The sequence below is a fragment of the Dendropsophus ebraccatus genome, chromosome 10 (assembly GCF_027789765.1).
Source record: "Dendropsophus ebraccatus isolate aDenEbr1 chromosome 10, aDenEbr1.pat, whole genome shotgun sequence".
Taxonomy (NCBI): domain Eukaryota; kingdom Metazoa; phylum Chordata; class Amphibia; order Anura; family Hylidae; genus Dendropsophus; species Dendropsophus ebraccatus.
Genome location: NC_091463.1, coordinates 64,290,452 through 64,311,227, shown reverse-complemented (window position 1 = coordinate 64,311,227; position 20,776 = coordinate 64,290,452).

Sequence of the window (20,776 nt, the reverse complement as noted above, 5' to 3'; positions counted from 1 at the left end):
ATATAGTACGTCACATTCTTTCAGGAAATTATCCTCTGTGGAACAATTTCTGCGAGCCCTGAGATATTGGCCTACAGGGATTCCGCGTTTTAGGGGAGCTGGATGGTAGCTGTTCCAATTCAGGAAATTCGTAGTGGCCGTAGGCTTTCTGTAGATATTGGTTGTGATATTGCCATCATGGTCCTTGCCTATGGTTAGGTCGAGGAAATTAATCCTGTCCTCATGGATTTCGCTTGTGAGCAAGAGATTAATGTTGTTGTTATTCAGAACCTTTACAAAGTTCTGGAAGGACGCTACATCTCCATCCCAGAGTATCAGGACGTCATCGATGTAGCGTTCCCAGAAGATGACATGATCAGTGTGTTCTTGCATTTCGTCCGTAAACACAAACGTGGCCTCCCACCAACCTAGATAGAGGTTGGCGTAGGTGGGAGCACAGCTAGTACCCATGGCTGTGCCGTTTTTCTGCAGGTAAAAACGTTTATCGAAAACGAAAAAATTATGCGTTAATAGAAATTGAAGTAGTTTTATGACAAATTGGTTATGGGGAAGGAAGGAATTCCCTCGGGAAGAGAGGTAGTGTTGGGCGGCTTTTAGGCCAAATTCATGCTTTATGCTAGTATACAGGGCCTCGACGTCAAGACTGGCCAGTTTCACGTTGATGGGTACTGAGACATCCTGTAGTTTGGTGACCGTCGAAGTAGTGTCCTTGAGAAATGAGGGTAGGGTTTCTACGAATGGGAATAGTATTTGGTCAATGTACTGGCTAATGGTTTCAGTCAGGTTGCCATTACCAGACACTATTGGTCGTCCTGGGATTGGTGATTTTTGCTTATGTATTTTAGGTAGAGAATAAAAAGTCGCTATTCTTGGGGTAGGATTGTACAAATTTATCAAGCACAAACATCACAACAATGGACCCCAGCACAACCAACCACACAGCCTTTGGGACCATCATCTTCATCCTCATCTTACAACACGCCAACACCACTATCCTTGACCCAAACATCTGCACCCATCACAATGGGTCTCCCTTCTCAAGCACAATATCAACCACCACAACAAAATGCACCACCTTCAATCTGTCTGCAAGCCCCACAGCCCCCTCTTTTTTTAGGGCCAGCACAACTGCGGGACAGGAGCCAATGGGCCTACAAGCAGAGGAACCAACCGACAAACCACAAATATTGAATCTTTCTAAAACCATCTTGAATACTCACGAACTCCAAGTACTGGAGAAAGGACTCACTTTTACACCTACCCCTCACTTTGACAAATTCACGTGGATTAAAGATGTAAACCTATTTGCCCGCAAGTTGGCACTACATAAGTTCTTTAAAAATAAACAGCAAAACCCGGGGACCCTTTCCAATCGTGAGAGAGAGGCCCTTGAGGCTTTAATGGCATTGGAATCAGAAAATCAGACAGGTATTAACCTCTTCTCTGCTCCCGCCTCCACGTTGAGACCAAAATCACTCTTCACACCCCCTCTGGTAACACTACATAATATTGATAAATTTGTAAACTTGGTTTGCAATGACATTGAAAAGATAAACAAAAAAGTTTCCAGATTCAATCAAAATCTCACACATCAAGAGAACTTAGCCCTGAAAGACCTCACCAAAAACGAGGAGATCGTAATCAAACCCTCTGACAAAGGGAGAAACCTCGTCATTATGGACACTTTTGACTACAAGCAAATGTGCCTGAGACTACTAAACGACACTGAAACTTATGAGGTCCTAATACAAGATCCCTCTAAAATGTACCAACTTCAACTTCGTGAAATCCTGTTGGTGGCGAAAGCAACCCAATTGATCACAGATGCAGAATTCAAAGTACTGTATAATCCTACCCCAAGAATAGCGACTTTTTATTCTCTACCTAAAATACATAAGCAAAAATCACCAATCCCAGGACGACCAATAGTGTCTGGTAATGGCAACCTGACTGAAACCATTAGCCAGTACATTGACCAAATACTATTCCCATTCGTAGAAACCCTACCCTCATTTCTCAAGGATACTACTTCGACGGTCACCAAACTACAGGATGTCTCAGTACCCATCAACGTGAAACTGGCCAGTCTTGATGTCGAGGCCCTGTATACTAGCATAAAGCATGAATTTGGCCTAAAAGCCGCCCAACACTACCTCTCTTCCCGAGGGAATTCCTTCCTTCCCCATAACCAATTTGTCATAAAACTACTTCAATTTCTATTAACGCATAACTTTTTCGTTTTCGATAAACGTTTTTACCTGCAGAAAAACGGCACAGCCATGGGTACTAGCTGTGCTCCCACCTACGCCAACCTCTATCTAGGTTGGTGGGAGGCCACGTTTGTGTTTACGGACGAAATGCAAGAACACACTGATCATGTCATCTTCTGGGGACGCTACATCGATGACGTCCTGATACTCTGGGATGGAGATGTAGCGTCCTTCCAGAACTTTGTAAAGGTTCTGAATAACAACAACATTAATCTCTTGCTCACAAGCGAAATCCATGAGGACAGGATTAATTTCCTCGACCTAACCATAGGCAAGGACCATGATGGCAATATCACAACCAATATCTACAGAAAGCCTACGGCCACTACGAATTTCCTGAATTGGAACAGCTACCATCCAGCTCCCCTAAAACGCGGAATCCCTGTAGGCCAATATCTCAGGGCTCGCAGAAATTGTTCCACAGAGGATAATTTCCTGAAAGAATGTGACGTACTATATCGCAAATTCCGAAGCAGAGGCTACCCTAAACGTGTACTTCACCGAGCATTCCATCGGGCCAAAAACACAAACAGAAATGAACTACTTAATCAACGGATTATTAGGAACCCTAAAAGACTTATTCGCTGTATAGGCACCTTCGATGTAGCCCATCATGAAATCCGTCAGACACTAACACAATATTGGCCAATCTTACAAGCGGACCCGGACCTAAAAGAGATAATTACCGACACACCCACAATTAACTATCGAAGAGGTAAAAATCTTAAAGATCACTTAGTACACAGCCACTTTACAGACACAAACACGATTCAACCAACTACCTGGCTTAAGTCTAAAATTCAAGGGTCGTACCCATGCGGCAGCTGTACCTACTGTAAATTCTTACCCAAAACAAAGTCGTTCATCAATCCTTTTGACAACCATGAATACCACATCAAGGAATTTATTAATTGTCAAACCCAAGGACTGGTTTATGCTGCAAAATGTCCTTGTTCTCTCCTATATATAGGAAAAACGATTCAACAATTCAAAAATCGTATAGGCTCACACCTGAGCAATATACAGACAAAAACCGACACGAGCATTGCCCGGCATATGAATGCTGTCCATGGAGGAAATACAAAAGGACTCATGTTTTGGGGCATCCAGAAAGTTAGCCTAGGACCACGAAGAGGCAATCTTGACTTAAAGCTATTACAAGCTGAAGCTAAATGGATTTTTAGACTCAAAACTATGTCTCCCAATGGTCTAAATGAGGGATTCACATACACACCTTTCTTATAATATAATAATCAACTATCTATACAGTTCTATTTTTAGGTCGAACAGTGTATTTTTATTTTATCTCATCTACTTCATATTACAAATGCCAAGTAAAAGACAAATCACCTAGATACTATTAGACCAAACCACGTATATTACCTATACAGTAAATTATTATATTAAAGGCTATATTGTAACTTATCTTAGACAAAAGCAATTCTAATAAGTTACCAGCCTGTCTTCCCCTCTAGGTATCTTCCGTCTATTCGGCCCTGGATGTTGCCACTGTGGTTCTTCTCCATTCAATTCAACTAAGTCCTTTGACATGCGCAACCGCATTTCACCTACATCTTGTAGACTAAGTCTTTTGACATGCGCATACATAAGCTATACACTCAGATTTCCCACAAAGTACTTTGTCATGCGCACTGAACATTCATCTTCCAGTAAAAACTAAGTCCGTGGACATGCGCAGTTTAGCTGCAGAAACATCCCGACATCTAAGTACGCAGACATGCGCAGTTGCGCCTCCAGTGTCAAGCAACGGCTATGGGGCGTTATCCACTGAATGCGCCCGCTGCCGTTTTTCGAATGGAGTCTGTAACCACCAATCACAGGCGCCATACCGCATCAACATCCAAGCCTCGATACAACATCTTCCTCACATAGGCTGACACTGTTTTGACCCGGGGGTCAATTTATGGTCCAAAAGCATATAAACCTCTTATAGCTCCACCCCCATTCAATGCCACCTTTGATAAAGCCAGAGTAGCTGGCGAAACTAGTCAGGTCTCTTAAGGCATGATTATTTTAACATAGCTAGCGTCTATAGGAATGCAGACCATATGATATTGTTGTAACTTTAAGCTCTAATAGCATACCATAATCAGTGTAGACTGAATCGGAGTGTTGCCAGCTAAAGCCGGGACCGCGGGAGGCTCAACCCCGTCGGTATCCCCCATCGACATAGCTTCCCCATCACTCCAATACTCACTCTAGACACTGCTACTTGTACAGCGCTGGGTGAATTCATAGCGCTAGAAACTCAGTACTACTTGTGTACGAGTCTGCACCCCTTCGCTGAGTAGCGTGTATCGCCGCCAGCACTAAGTGTATACCACAGTAAAAAATTGCATGTGTAGAGAAACCACGCAATCCTAAGCACTTAAACTGTGCTCAGCGCTATTAGACGCCAAGTACCTCTACATGGTGCTGAGTTTATCTACACCGAACTCCTAATTGGATGGGCAAAATTTGCATCACAATTGCATATAGAATACATTGTTTCACATCACGAGCATAGAACTGGTACAAGACTGGCCGGCGGTCTGACCATATCTATGACCAGCTCTCAAATGTGAACAAGGCAAACTGTGCTAACACGCTGGTTCTCTCTGAGTGACTTGCGCTCACACAGTAGTAAAGTGTAACATATTTCTATAACTATTAGAGGTTATTGAACCCTCCTAGTATTAGTATTACCCAGTTAGCGTTGTAAACGCACTGGTTAATGTCTCACTGCTCTTGTGTGAACAGCGCCCTAACCATCTACACTAACTAAATACTGGTCAATTTGTCAAGCCATAGACGCTACTATTCTTAAATATAGCACTGTATATATTATCACCCCACTATTTGTAGTTATTAATATAAGATTAAATAAAAGCTAAGTTTTAATCCTATAGGGAAACTGGTAATCGTTGCTCATGGCAACAATGTGTAAAAGCTTCTAGATAACGCATCTGCTTTGACATTCTTAGTACCAGGCCTGTAAGTAAACACAAAATTAAAACGAGAAAAAAAAAATGCCCAACGAGCTTGTCGAGAATTTAACCTTTTAGCGGAGTGTAAATAAACTAGATTTTTATGGTCAGTAATAACAGTTATCTGGTGAACTGCACCTTCCAAATAATGCCTTCATTCCTCAAATGCCCATTTGATGGCAAGTTACTCACGGTTACCAATGTCATAATTGCGTTCAGTATCAGAGAATTTTCTGGAAAAGAAGGCTCAAGGTCTGAGATTTGTGAGTGTGGATGGACCTTGTGACAATACTGCCCCCACTCCAAACTCAGAAGAATCGACTACTACAATAAATGGACGAGTCAGATCAGGCTGAATGAGGACAGGAGCTGAGGAAAATGAGGCCTTCAGAGTAACAAATGCAGTTAGGGCCGATGTGGTCCAGGCGCTCATATCTGCACCCTTCCTGGTTAAATCCGTTAAGGGTTTTGTGATTACCGAGAAATCTTTTATAAATTTACGGTAATAATTTGAAAAACCAAGGAACAGTTGTAAGGCTTTTAAGGTGGAAGGTTGGGCCCACTCAGTAATCACTTTCACCTTAGCTGGATCCATTTGCATATCCTGAGGTGTTATATAACCAAGAAAAGAATTTTTTTTGTACACCGAACAAACACTTTTCAAATTTTGCAAACAGTTTATTAGCTCTGAGACGGTATAAGACTGTACGTAAATGAGAACAGTGTGATTTCCAATCAGGTGAGAAGACAAGAATATCATCTAGATATATAACCATCTAGATATATACCATTACAAGGTATTCAAAATCACCGAGAGGTGTGTTAAAAGCAGTCTTCCACTCATCCCCCTCCCGGATACGAATAAAATTATATGCCCCCAGAAGATCCAGTTTTGAGAACCATTGGGCCCCTGCAACCTGGTTTAGAAGGTCTGGGATAGTACAATAGTCAATAGTACAGGCAATTTTAAGAAACTTTGTAATTGGGTTTCTTAGCATGGGTTTATCATGTAAAAAAAAAAAGCAATTTAAAAGCTCTCCCTCCTGTCCCCATGGTTCTCTTATGGAGAAGGGAGGGGTTGAGGGAGATGAGGCACCAAAACAGGACAACAAAGAGTTATTTACAGCTACATCACTGGGCTATCCCCTCTGAAGTCAGCACTGACCTCTCTGACCTCTGAATACCGGCTTTCACACAGGTCTCGCTGTGTAAAACTTTGTTCTCTGCTCTCTGCAGGCGATTCATCTCCCTCCTCCCTCCTTTCCTCTCCATAGGTTAAAAAGGGCTGGACTGATGTAAAAAAAAAATTGAGATTCCCTGACAATGAGCAGTGAATGAGAGAGCGGAAGGAGGGGGGATCTGGGTAAAGTTTTTTTGGATGCAGATAATGGCATATTTGCATAATAAACCCAATTACAAAGTTTCTTATAATCGCCTGTACTACTGATTTCTGCAAAAAAAAAAAAAAAAAATTATGATTTTATATATATATATATATATATATATATATATATATATATATATATATATATATATATATATATATCAGTGACACTTTAATTAATTTTTTTGAAATTCATGTTTTAATATTTTTTTTTTAAATGACGTCTGTCATTTCCAGTTTGGGATGCCTGTCCAGGGCACCTGGCATACTCGGGCAAGTCCCGGGGCCCACGGCCGCCCAAGGGGCCCCCGACACTTGCCCAAGCAGTGAGACAGACGCCCGCCGCATCACCGATCCCCGGGGGAGCGGGTGCTGCCGACCCCAAGTCCGGGGGAGGGCTAGAGGGGCTGGGGAAGGACCTGCCGTGTTTGCTGCACTGGGGAAGGACCTGTGGTGACGTCATAAGCGGGCGGGTCTGAGAACGGGAGAGGCTGCATATGGATGAAGGACCTGTGATCATTGTCATGTGACATGAGGAGGCGGGGCTCACTAATACCTTCCCTCTGTATGCTGTGAGTTTTAGTCCTTCTCTTATATCTCCTTCTGTAAAGGCCTCTGATCTCCCATAATAACAGGCTGTCCATGCTGGGAGTTGTAGTTCTCCTCATATCTCCTCCTGTAATGGCCTCTGATCTCCCATAATAACAGGCTGTCCATGCTGGGAGTTGTAGTACTCCTATTAAATCTCCTCCTGTAATGTCCTTTGATCACCCATAATAACAGGCTGGACATGCTGGGAGTTGTAGTCCTATTATATCTCCTCCTGTAATGTCCTCTGATATCCCATAATAACAGGCTGGACATGCTGGGAGTTGTAGTACTATTATATCTCCTCCTGTAATGTCCTCTGATATCCCATAATAACAGGCTGGACATGCTGGGAGTTGTAGTTCCCCCTGGTATACCTATGTAATGTATGTATGTAATGTCTCTTATTGTAACTCCATTCTAGCCTGCTCTATAGTGAAGGAGCTAGAATACAGACTCCAGGGGGACAACCTCCTTCTAGCGCCTCCATTCTAGTCCATTCTAGCATAGATGCGCTCTCACCAACAGGCGCAGAGCGATGACGTCATCACGCCTGCTGGTGGATCCACAAGGTGCACACAAGGGAGAAGAGGACCCGACCCCCGCCCGGATTAGTGAGCATGATTTATTTTTTTATTTTCTTGTGCTGAGGGAGATCAGGGGGCATTTCTATGGGGCAGAGCAGGGGGCATTTCTATGGGGCAGAGCAGGGGGCATTACTATGGGGACAGAGGGCATTATTACTATATGGAAGGCACAGCATGGGGACATTATTACTATATGGGGGGCACAGCACGGGACCCACAAACCTCCTTACTTTACTGCACATGACACCAAACAGTGGAGTTACTACTGTATGGGAGTCTATGGGTGGGGAAAAGGGAAGGAAGTTGCTGGAAATGTGCGGAGCCTAAGATGTTTGTCTGACAGGTCCCGAAGAGATGAATTGTAGCTGGAAGAAATCATCATGGAGGTCTGGGCAAGATGGAGAGGAAACGGAGAGCGATCGCCTCAGATCAAAGAAGAAGACGTCACCTGTGAGTTACTGAATTACGTTTTTTTTTTCGTATTTTGTCAAACTTTATTTGGTAGGTGTGGCCCGAGGTGTGCTAGGTGTGCCCCAAGGTGTGCTATACAAAGGGGCCCGCTGAGGCTCTCTCGCCCAAGGGCCCACAAAAACCTGGAGCCGGCCCTGTGCCTGTCAATATCATGACGGCTGTTGGTACAGGTAGACTGATTGCTTTCTGGGTGTGTCTCTAATTGAAAAGTCCATGGAATTTAATAGTAAATACGGTGAATAAACAGTTAAAAAAGAAAAACAGTGTGTGAACAACTAGAAAAAACCACCCATTGTTTGCAAAAGGCATCCAAAAATAATTGTCATGATCATTATTGTGACGTCCGCGCAAACAAAGTCCGTCATTTATTAGACTGTGTGCATTGGACTTAACTCATTCAATTCACTTCAATGCATTCCATTGAGGTCAATTAAAATGTTGTTACAGTATAACTGACATCATTTTAAAAAGGAAAAGCAGATACCTTTTCTCTTTTTTTTACTTAATGTGAACATAGCCTTAAATATTACTGTATCACACACCACTTAAATCCCTTACCCTTTTTACGGTGGCTTGTGCCAATGACTTAAATCTCCAGTCAACTCACTGCTGGATTTTTTTTTGTTACTTTAGCTATAAAGCTTGTTGACTTACATGCTTTTGTCTGGACAGCTTCTTTGTTAACAAAGAGCATATCAAATACAGTATTTCCTTGCTCAAGCATGCCTGTGGAGTTAATAACATTTGCTATAACTGATGTATCTGAAAAGCTGGAAAAGGCATTTTCACACATACCTTGAAATTTACTTAGAACTGCAAAGCCTGCATTTTGTAGCATGATATTTCCTAACAAAAAAGATGTATTAATCTTGTTCTAGCTGTGCTTATAAAATAAATGCATTTGTAGCAAATTTAAGTGGAATGAGTATTGCCCCCTATTGTAATAATGTATGTAACCTATACAGAGCAATAATAGAACTGGTAAACTCTATTAGTCATTGTATGAAAATGACTCACAATGAAGTCACTATTGTAATTTTTGATATATCATTTCATATAAAATAATGCTGATCTCAATTACTACTTTCTTCAGTAGCTTTTGTGTCTTCATTGCCTTTTACATCTTATAAAGAGTCAGCATGTGCTAAAACACTTTCATCTTAATATAAAGATAGAAAAGGAGCTGGAGGGGCGCTCCTTGGTATGATACTGCCATAAAATGAGTGTAAAATAGCTTAAGCAGGTACACAAACCTGAGCCAGTTGTGCTAGCTACTCTACTAAGCATTAAAAAGTACTGTGCCTGTCATAAAAAAACTTTTGAAATGTCACAGGACCAAGCATTATTTTTTTAATTTAAATTATTTTTTTGTTTAATTGTACAAAAGTACATTTAAAAACTATAAGTGGGATTTACTAAGACCAAAATTTTATACAATGACCTTAATTAATACTTCATCAAGTACAATGAGCCAGATTTATTTATGCACATATCCTCCAATTGTGCTGTTCGTACCTCACACAAAAACTTCCAAGATTTTGCCTAAGCATTCCCTATACTCTGGAATTCACTATCCCAACACATCAGGCTCTCACCCACTATCAAGAGCTTCAATAGCCACCTGATATACATCTCTTTAAATTAGGCTACAACCTGCAATATAATATGGTACTTCCAGGTTGCTATTGCATCTATCTGTTTTTCTATGGCAGAGAGACAGGTCAAAAATTTGGATTGTTCGGGGTCTGTATCTTCAGATCGCAACTGATCAAGAGAATGAGCTGAAAGAAGTCTGCACACAGAGCTTTTATTACCGTCTTCATGTCAAATGAACTAGATGGACTTTCAATGTAAGTTCATGGAGGTCTGTTTTTTTTTTTTTTTTTGGGGGGGGCGTTATATTTCTCCCTGTTCTTCCCCCCAAAAAATAAAAACTAATGGTGCCATTAAAAAATATAATAATAATAATAATAATAATAATAATAATAATAATAATAATAATAAATGTACAAATACACAGTGGTGCTTTCGGTTATGAGCATAATTTGTTCTGGGACCGCGCTTATAATCCAAATCCACTCTTAAACTAAAGTAAATTTCCCTATAAGAAATCACTGATATGCAGACAATTGGTCCCACCCCCCCAAAATAATGATTTATTATTCTGAATAACATGTAGGACAGATGAAACAAACATTTAGTAACAGCTAAATATGTCATATTATAAGTTACTGTACAGTAATGGAGAGGTAGGGGAACAAAAAGGCTGACAGAGACTGCACAGGGTGAGCACGGTATAGCAGCACTCTCTGTCTGGGGAGAGAGAAGATACAGCTATGGCGAGATTACCTCCACAGTCCTGTCCCCTGATGTAAGCCCCAGCCTCAAGTGGATCTGCTATGATTTGGGAGGTTAGGGAGACTTCCTGGGCCAGAGTACAATGCTGTAGACCCTGCTATACAGAACATGCCCCTCCCCCGCTCTCCCTCTAACCCAGTGCAGGGAGCTCTCAAACCAAAGCAATGCTCTAAAACCAAGTTACAAAACGCTCTTAATCCAAGTCACTCTTAAACCAAGGTACCACTATATATAGCATTTTAAATAGCTCTTGCCATGTAATAATAATAAAAAAAAATTGGGATCCTTAAGTCCAAATTAGATTGGTCTTAAGGGGTTAAAAGAGACCTATAAAACACCTTTTCTAGTGTATAGAAGTATATTGAAATGTTTACTAGAAACAATTAATGCATCCACTACATCCACAAAATGCTACAGATCTCATGGGAAACAAAAATCTAATGTTCAATAGGTTAATGCTCTCACTTAGTAACTTTAATGCCAGCCTCATGTACAAGTATTTCACTAGGGATAAGCACTAAAATGTATTTGTTCTCTAAAACATGCTGGCTTGACTGTTTGGCATACTACCCAGCTGATTGAATGCTAAACATCCTAAGAGCCTTTCTTAAGCTATTAGTATTGCCATATCTAACAAACAGAAGTAGATTAGAGTTACTTTTTAAGATATTCCCTATTAGAAGTAGATTTAATGACTGATTTTTAAAATGCCCAACTGAACAATTCTTTATAAACAACGTCTCTAGTGTGGCCATAAATTAAATGACAGCACTTTGACATAAGTGGTCAGTGAGATATTTGCATTTCTCTAAGAAGTAGCAGCATGGAAGACATTGTAGAGCAATAATATAGTGATTATAGTCGTAAAATTTAAAAACAGCCCTGTGGTGCAGTGTTAGAACACAGTATGCAGAATCTTTGCCCTACTCTCTCGGTGTAACTGTTTCCCTTTCTCCTCCACAACAATATTATAGTAAATTCTAGGGTAGGATCTAGAAATTTAAGAACCCATTCACATCAGGGTATCAATGTCAGCTCTAGTGGATCCTGTTCTCCCTAACAGCCGGGGGAACAGTACAAGAAACCCCCCAAAATTCTTCAAATATATTAATGCAAAAAAACCAAGGTCAGAGCATGTAGGACCCCTAAATAACAGTGATGGGGAGTTGATAACTGGGGATCAGGAGAAAGCCAAGTTACTTAATGGGTTATTTAGCTCCATATATACAAAAGAAGAGGATGAAAATGAGGTGGGTGGGGCCACTGCTGAGGTAGGCGGGGTCAGTGCTGCTAAAACGTGTAATGTACTGAACTGGCTTAGTATAGATATGGTTCAATTAGTTTTTTTTACTCAATGTAGCGAAACTCCAGGGCCTGGTGGATTACACCCCAGATTTCTTAGGGAACTCAGTTCTGTAATTTCTTTCCCCTTGTTTGATATATTCAGTGATTCTTTGCTGACTGGTATTGTGCCAAGGGACTGGCATTAGGCAAATGTAGTGCCAATCTTCAAAAGAGGTTTAGGACTTCCCCAGGTAACTATAGACCTGTAGGCTTAACGTCCACTGTGGGGAAACTATTTGAGGGGCTTATAAGAAACTACATTCAGAAATATGTAGTGGGTAATAGTATTATAAGTGATAACCAGCATGGTTTTACTAAGAATAGAAGCTGTAAAATCAACCTAATATGTTTTTATGAAGAGTAGAAGCCTGGATAGGGGGACGGCTGTGGATATAGTGTACTTGTATTTTGCAAAAGCGTTTGACACAGTTCCTCAGGGGGCGTCTGATGGGTAAGTTAAGGTCTATGGGTTTGGAAAGTTTAGTCTGTAACTAGATTAAAAAACGGCTCAATAATCGTACCCAGAGAGTGGTGGTCAATGATTCCTACTCCGAATGGTCCCCGGTAATAAGTAGTGTAACCCAAGGGTCAGTACTGGGCCTCCTTCTGTTTAACTTGTTTATTTATGATATTGAGAATGGAATTAACAGCAATGTTTCGATCTTTGCAGATGACACCAAGCTTTGTAGTGCAGTACAGTCTATGGAAGATGTGCAGATGTTACAGGATGACTTGGGCGTCCACCTGGCAAATGAGGTTCAACGTGGATAAATGTAAAGTTATGCACCTGGGTACTAATAACCCGCATGCATCATATGTCCTGGGGGGAGTTACACTGGGAGAGTCACTGATGGAGAAGGATCTGGGTGTACTTGTAGATAATAGACTACAAAACAGCACACAATGTCAGTCAGCTGCTTCTAAGGCCAGCAGGATATTGTCATGCATTAAAACAGTCATGGACTCTCGGGACAGGGATATAATATTACCGCTTTATAAAGCTTTGGTGCGGCCTCATCTGGAGTATGCTGTCCAGTTTCGGAATCTGATTAATAAAAAAGATGTCCTAGAGCTGGAGAGGGTACAAAGACGGGCAACTAAACTAATAGGGGAATGGAGCATCTTAGTTATGAGGAGAGGTTAAAAGAATTTTTTTTTTTTAGTCTGGAGAAGAGACGTTTAAGGGGAGATATGATAAATTTATTTAAATATATAAATGGCCCCTACAAGAAATATGGGGAAAAGATGTTTCAGATAAAACCCCCTCAAAGAACAACGGGACACTGCCTTCGAATGGAGAAAAAAAGGTTCAATCTCCGGAGGCGGCAAACCTTCTTTACAATGAGAAGTGTGAATCTGTGGAACAGTCTACCACAGGATCTGGTCACAAAAAAAAAGGAGGGCTTCAAAACAGGCTTAGATAAGTTCTTAGACCAAAATAACATAACTGTATATGTATAGAACCTATCATCATCTGTCCATCTCCCTGTATCCATCCACTCTTTATAGCCCCCTTCCCTGCATCCATCCCCACCTTGATGGACAAGTGTCCTTCTTTAACCGTATTAACTATTAACTAATAACTATGTAACATCTTAGTTATGCCCGTCAGATAATTTTTTTGCAGTCATTTTTGTATTTTTTGTTTCTTAAGGGGATGTTAAAATATACAAAAATTAGAACGAAAAAATGTAATAGCTTTTTGCAAAAGACAGAAAAAGTGAGGCCAGGTTGCTTGCAATTGCTAGAAATCCTGCTACACTTTTAATGCGTTTTGCAGAAAGCTATTACATGTTTTTAATTCCAATTTAGTATAAACATCCCCTGAAGGAATAAAATATACAAAAATTACAAAAAAAAAAAAAAAAATGTATTTTACATTCATATTTTTTTTTAGTTATCATGGAAAACACGGCACTTCCTATTTTCTGACTGTTTAACCCCTTAAGGACCGGGCCTGAAATGGCCTTAAGGACCGGAGCAAATTTTATGAATATGACCAGTGTCACTTTATTCATTAATAACTTCGGGATGCTTTAACCTATCCGGCTGATTCTGAGATTGTTTTCTCGTGACATATTGTACTTCACATTTCTTGTAAATTGAAGTCGATACTTAGAACAAATCTTTATGAAAAAACCCAAAATAGCATGAAAAATTGTGAAAAAATGCATTTTTCCAACTTTAAAACTTTTCTGCTTATACAGAAAATGGTTATGCCACATAAATTAGATATTAAATAGCATTAGTAACATGTCTACTTTATGTTGGCAGCATTTATTAAACTATATTTCATTTTTTTTAGACAATAGAAAGCGTAAAACATAAGCAGCAAATTTCCAAATTTTCAGTAAAATTTCTAAATCAGATATTTTTAGGGACCTGTTCAGGTTTAAAGTGTATTTGAGAGGACTGTATGTTAGAAAGCCCCACAAAGCACCCCATTTCAGAAACTGCACCCCCCACACTCTGCAAAAGCAGATCCAGAAAGTGTTTTAACCCTTTAGGGGAGTCACAGAAATAAAAGCTAAGTGTGTAAGAAATTTGAAAATTTACATTTTCTGTGCAGAGATTTTATTGTAATCCAATATCTTTCATAATTGTAAACCTATTAACAGAGAAATGCACCCCAATATTGATTGCCCCATTTCTGCAGTTTATAGAAATACCCCATATGTGGCCCTATTGCGCTATTTGACGCAACCACAAGCCTCAGATATAAAGGAGCGTCTAGTGAATTTCAACGCCTTCGTTATATTTGGTCATTTCTGACTGTACCACTTCAGGTTGGCAGAGGCTCTGGGGTGCCAAAACATAAGAAACACCCCTAATGGGACACCATTTAGAAAACTAGACCCCTCAAGGAATGTAACAAGGGGTGCGGTGAGCATCTGGACCCCACAGGTTCTTCACAGATTTTCAGAACAATGTGGCGTGAAAAAATAAAAATTATTTCTTTATACTGAAATGTTGTTCTAGCCTTCAATTTTTCATTTCCACAAAGGGATAAAAGGAAAAAAATGCACAAAACATGTAGCGCAGTTTCTCCCGAGTACGGAAATACCCCACATGTGGACATAAAGTGCCAAGCGGGCGCAGGACGAGCCTCCAAAGGGAAGGAGTGCCAATTGGCCTTTGGAAGCTGGATTTCACTGGAATGGATTTCAAGGGCCACGTCGCATTTACAAAGCAATCGTGCTGCCAAAACACTGGAAACTCCTCACATGTGACCCCATTCTGGAAACTACACCCCTTAAGGAATCTAACAAGGGGGGCAGTGAGCATATGGATCCCACTGGTGAGGGGCACAAATGTGGAACAATGTGACGTGAAAGTGAAAATTTTCATTTTTTTCACTTTCAAGGCACAAATGTGCCCATCATCAAGGGGTCCCTATCCTCACTGCACCCCTTGTTAGATTCCTTGAGGGGTGCAGTTTCCAGAATGGGGTCACTTGTGGGGGGTTTGCAGTGTTTTGGCAGCACAAGGGCTCTGTAAATGCGACATGGCGTTCATCATCCATTCTGGCCAAATCCAGCCTCAAAAACCAAATGGCGCTCCTTCCCTTCGGAGGCTTGCCCTGCGCCCACATGGCGCTTTATGTCCACATGTGGGGTATTTACGGACTCAGGGGAAAATGCTCTACACATTTTATGTGTTTTTTTCTCTTTTAACCCCTTGTGAAAATGAAAAATTCAAGGCTAGACCAACATTATAGTGTAAAAAATGTAATATTTCATTTTTTACGCTACATTGTTCCACATTTTTGCCCATCACCAGTGGGGTCCATATGCTCACTACATCCCTTGTTACATTCCCTGAGGGGTGTAGTTTCCATAATGGGGCCACTTGTGGGGGGTTTTCACTGCCTTGGCAGCACAGGGAGTTTTTAAATGCAACATGGCCCCTCGAAATCCATTCTACCCAAATCCAGCCCCAAAAAGCTAAATGGCGCTCCTTCCCATTGGAGGCTCGTCTTGCGGCCGCATAGCGCCTTAAGTCCACATGTGGGGTATTTCCGTACTCGGGGGAAATTTCTCTACATGTTTTGTTTTGTTTCTTCTCTTTTAACCCCTTGTGCAAATGAGAAACGTCAAAACTAGATCAATGATGTTGTGTAAAAATTACATTTTTTACACTTAAACATTGGCCTAGCCGTGAATTTTTCATTTTCACAAGGGTTTAAAAGAGAAAAAAAAACACAAAACGTGTAGAGCAGTTTGTCCCGAGTACGGAAATACCCCACATGTGGACATAAAGCGCCATGCGGCCGCAAGACGGGCCTCCGAAGGGAAGGAGCGCCATTTGGCTTTTGGAGGCTGCATTTGGCTGGAATAGATTTCAAGGGCCATGTCGCATTTACAAAGACCCTCGTGCTGCCAGGACAGTGGTAAACCTACACCCCTCAAGGAATCTAACAAGGGGTTCAGTGAGCATATGGACCACACTGGTGACGGGCACAAATGTGGAACAATGTGACGTGAAAGTGAAAAAATTTGTTTTTTCATTTTCACAGCACAAATGTGCCAGTCATTGACTGGTCCATATGCTCACTGCACCCCTTGTTAGGTTCCTTGAGGGGTGCAGTTTCCAGAATGGGGTCACTTCTGGGGGGTTTTCAATGTCTTGGCAACACAGGGCCTTTGTAAATGCGATATGGCATTCATCATCCATTCTAGCCAAATGGCGCTCCTTCCCTTCGGAGGCTTACCCTGCACCCGCATGGCGCTTTATGTCCACATGATGGGTATTTCCGTACTCAGGGGAAATTGTTCTACACATTTCGTGTTTTTCTTTATCTTTTAACCCCTTGTGAATATGAAAAAATAAAGACTAGATCAATGATTTAGTGTAAAAATGTAGATTTTTTTACACTAAATGTTGGTCTAGCCTTGATTTTTTCATTTCCACAAGGGGTTGAAAGAGCAAATAAACACAAAACGTGTAGGGTAATGTCCCCTGAGTACGAAAATACCCCACATGTGGACATAATGTGCCATGTGGGCACAGGGCAAACCACCAAAGGGACAGAGCGCCATTTAGAGGCTGGAATGGAGGATGGAGGCCATGTCGGGTTCGCAGAGTGCCCGTGCTGCCAAAAAATTGGAAACCCCCCACAAGTGACCCCATTATGGAAACTACACCCCTCAAGGAATGTAACAAGGGGTGTAGTGAGCATATGGACCCCACTGGTGACGGGCACAAATGTGGAACAATGTGCTGTGAAAATGAAAAATTTATTTTTTTACACTAAAACGTTGATGTAACTTTGAATTTTTCATATTCACAAGGGGTTAAAATAAAAAATGAACCCCTAGTCATGTAGAGAACTTTCTCCCGATTACAGGAGTACCCCACATGGGGACACAAAGTGCAAAGCCGGAGCACAGAAAGCCTCCAAAGGGAAGGAGCGCAATTTGGATTTTGGAAGCTGGATTTGGCCAGAATGGAGGACGAAGGGTTCACAGAGCCCCCGTGCTGTTAAAACAGAGGAAACCCCCCACAAGTGACCCCAACGAACTCAGGAATCTGTGGTTCGTACGGGGTGGGGTCACTTGGGGGGGCTTGTGGGGCAGCGCCTTGGGGGCTTGTCATCACTAAATGGTGATGACGATGAGGAAGAAGAGGAAACGAGGGATCTTCCTCTTCTCCCTCACTGGTTGTCTCAGTATCGGGGGCAATCCAGGCGAATGCCTCTTCAGCCGAGAACAACCTGTGGGCCATTTTTTTTTTTTCTGTAGGATGCCTTCACACACACCGGATCCGCACACTGCGGATCCAGCGTCAGTGCATCCCTATGATTGACATCCCGCTGGCCGGAGCATACTACCTCCTCCCCGCTCCAGCTTGCTCCGGGGCTCCCGGCGCAGCCAATCAGTGAGCTGCCCCACCGCAGCTACTGATTGGCTGAGCGCGACGTCCTGCTGAGAACCCCCGAAGCAAACCAGAGCGGGGAGGAGGTGCTGTATGCTCCGGCCATTGGGGGGTTAACTTACATACACGCAGCGGGATGTCATTCCTGCTGCGTGTATGTATTCTCATAGGGATGCACTGGCGCTGGATCTGCAGTGGATTTCGCTGCGAATACGCAGCGTGAAATCCCCTGCGGATCCGGTGTGTGTGAAGGCGTCCTTAGAGGGGTGTGTAAGTTTTATGCTTTTACACGTGTAAGTGTTAGTGTTTTATGTACTTTTTTTTTACATTTTATTCGTGTGTGTTTTTTAGGAGGGGAGGGTGGCAGCGGAGAGGGTAAGAGGAGAGGGTGGCAGGGGAGGGGAGAGGGGCGGCACGACGGAGGGGAGAGGGGCGGCAGGACGGAGGGGAGAGGGGCGGCAGGACGGAGGGGAGAGGGGCGGCAGGACGGAGGAGAGAGCAAAGAGGGTAGGAGGAGAGGGTGGCAGCGAAGAGGGTGGCAGGATGGAGGGGAGAGGAGAGAGGGTAAGAGGAGAGGGTGGCAGGGGAGAGAGGGTAAGAGGGGAGGGTGGCAGAGGAGGGGAGAGGAGCTGCAGGACGGAGGGGAGAGGAGAGAGGGTAAGAGGAGAGGGTGGCAGGGGAGAGAGGGTAAGAAGGGAGGGTGGCAGGTCGGAGGGGAGAGGGTGGGAGGAAAGAGGGGGTGGCAGGACAGAGGGGGGTGGGCTGGCAGGACAGAGGGGGGTGGGCTGGCACGACGGAGGGGGGTGGGCTGGCACGACGGAGGGGGGGCTGGCATGACGGACAGGGGGCTGGCAGGACGGAGGGGGGGCAGCAGGACGGAGGGGGGGCTGACAGGACGGAGGGGGGCGGCAGGACGGAAGGGGGGCTGACAGGACGGAGGGGGGGGCACGACATAAGGGGGGCTGGCACGACAGAAGGGGGGCTGGCAGGACAGAAGGGGGGCTGGCAGGACAGAGGGGGGAGCTGGCAGGACAGAAGGGGGCGCTGGCAGGACAGAGGGGGGCGCTGGCAGGACGGAGGTGGGCGCTGGCAGGACGGAGGGGGGGCGCTGGCAGGACGGAGGGGGGCGCTGGCAGGACAGGGGGGGCGCTGGCAGGACAGGGGGGGGGCGCTGGCAGGACAGGGGGGGGCGCTGGCAGGACAGGTGGGGGGCGCTGGCAGGACAGGGGGGGGCGCTGGCAGGACAGGGGGGGGCGCTAGCAGGACAGGGGGGGGCGCTGGCAGGACAGGGGGGTGCTGGCAGGATAGGGGGGGGGGTGCTGCCACGACAGGGGGGGGGCCTGCCAGGACAGAGGGGAGGGGGGGCTGCCAAGTCAGAGGGGAGGGGGGGCTGCCGGGACGGAGGGGGCGGGGGGGCTGGCAGGAGGAGGATGCCGGAGGTATCCCAAGGGGGGAGGGAGCGGAAAGGACGGGGGAAGGAGGAGGAAGCACCCGGTGCGGTCCTGGAGTGTGCCGGGTGCCTCCTCCCCCCGAGCTGCCTCCTCCTCCAGTAACAGGGAGATAGATTATCATCTCCCTGTTACCGGAGGAGGAGGCAGCACGGGGGGAGGAGGCACCCGGCGCCCGGCAAACTCCAGGACCGCATCGGGCGCCGGGCACAGGACTCACCACCCCCATCATCACCTTCTCTGCTGCATATTCTTAGCAAGCAGAGAAGGTGATGATGGGGGTAGTAGTGTGGATCGCCTGTGACTGGCCGGCTGGCGGCAGCCGGCCAATCACGGGCGATCGGGGGCCGGCACCCACGGGCAGATGATGCCCAGGGACAGCTGTGATTGGTGCTGTCTCGTACAGCACCAATTACAGCTCTGTGCCGGGGTCCGGTCCCGGAAATGCAGCAAATCGCTGTGATTGGCAGATGACAAGTCATCTGCCAATCACAGCGATCGTCGTCACGGGGGGCAGGGAAACTGCCCCCTACGTGACACATGAAGATGGCTGCTGATAGAATCAGCAGCCATCTTTACCGGAGCGCCGCGCGATTTCGCGCGGCGCCCATTTAAAGGGCCGACGTACCGGTACGTCATGGGTCCTTAAGTGACAGTGATCCATGACGTGCCGGTACGTCATGGGTCCTTAAGAGGTTAAAAAACAGGAAAATTACAAACAGACAGAGAAAATGGTCGGGTCCGTCAACCCAAAATGGGTGTGACCCAGTGGTATTGTATAGTTTATAGTCACCGAGGAGAAGAGACCACCGTAGGTCAAATGACCTCTAAAACATAATGTTTATTGATTTGTTTAAAAGGCGCATGCTTCAACAATCGTTCGCACCAAAACACATCACATCAAATTACTACAAAATATTGTGCTAAATTACATATAGAGTAGGGAAATGTATGGCCCGATTATGGATGAATGGGTCATGTGGCAAGGACAGGACACAGGGGATGTGTACCCTGCTCTCATTGGACTGTGGTCTTCCTCTGCCTTTTGGGGTGTCCACCTCCTTAATAGGGTGGCCCCAACCACGGTGTCAATCCCTACTCTAGATAAGGTGCTCAGGAAAAAATAATAAACAGACAAATAGGTGTACCACAAAAATCAAAATCCTATATACATATTTACTTAAATGATAGTCAATACGTTCATAAGGTTATGGATTACTCAGTTGCAACGCGTTTCACCTGGGATAATGGATGTAGATGTCTCACAGGTTCATCAGGGAACAGTTATCTATCTTTCTGTATGAAAAGCAATAGGAACGTATTATGTACACTAACTTCCTATTAGAAGCTTGACCTATAATATTACACAATCCATGATACTGCCTGGTAGCGTGATAAACATAGTCAGCCAGAGAATACACGTACACTACATCTCACATAAGTCCAAGAAGTAGATATACCAGAA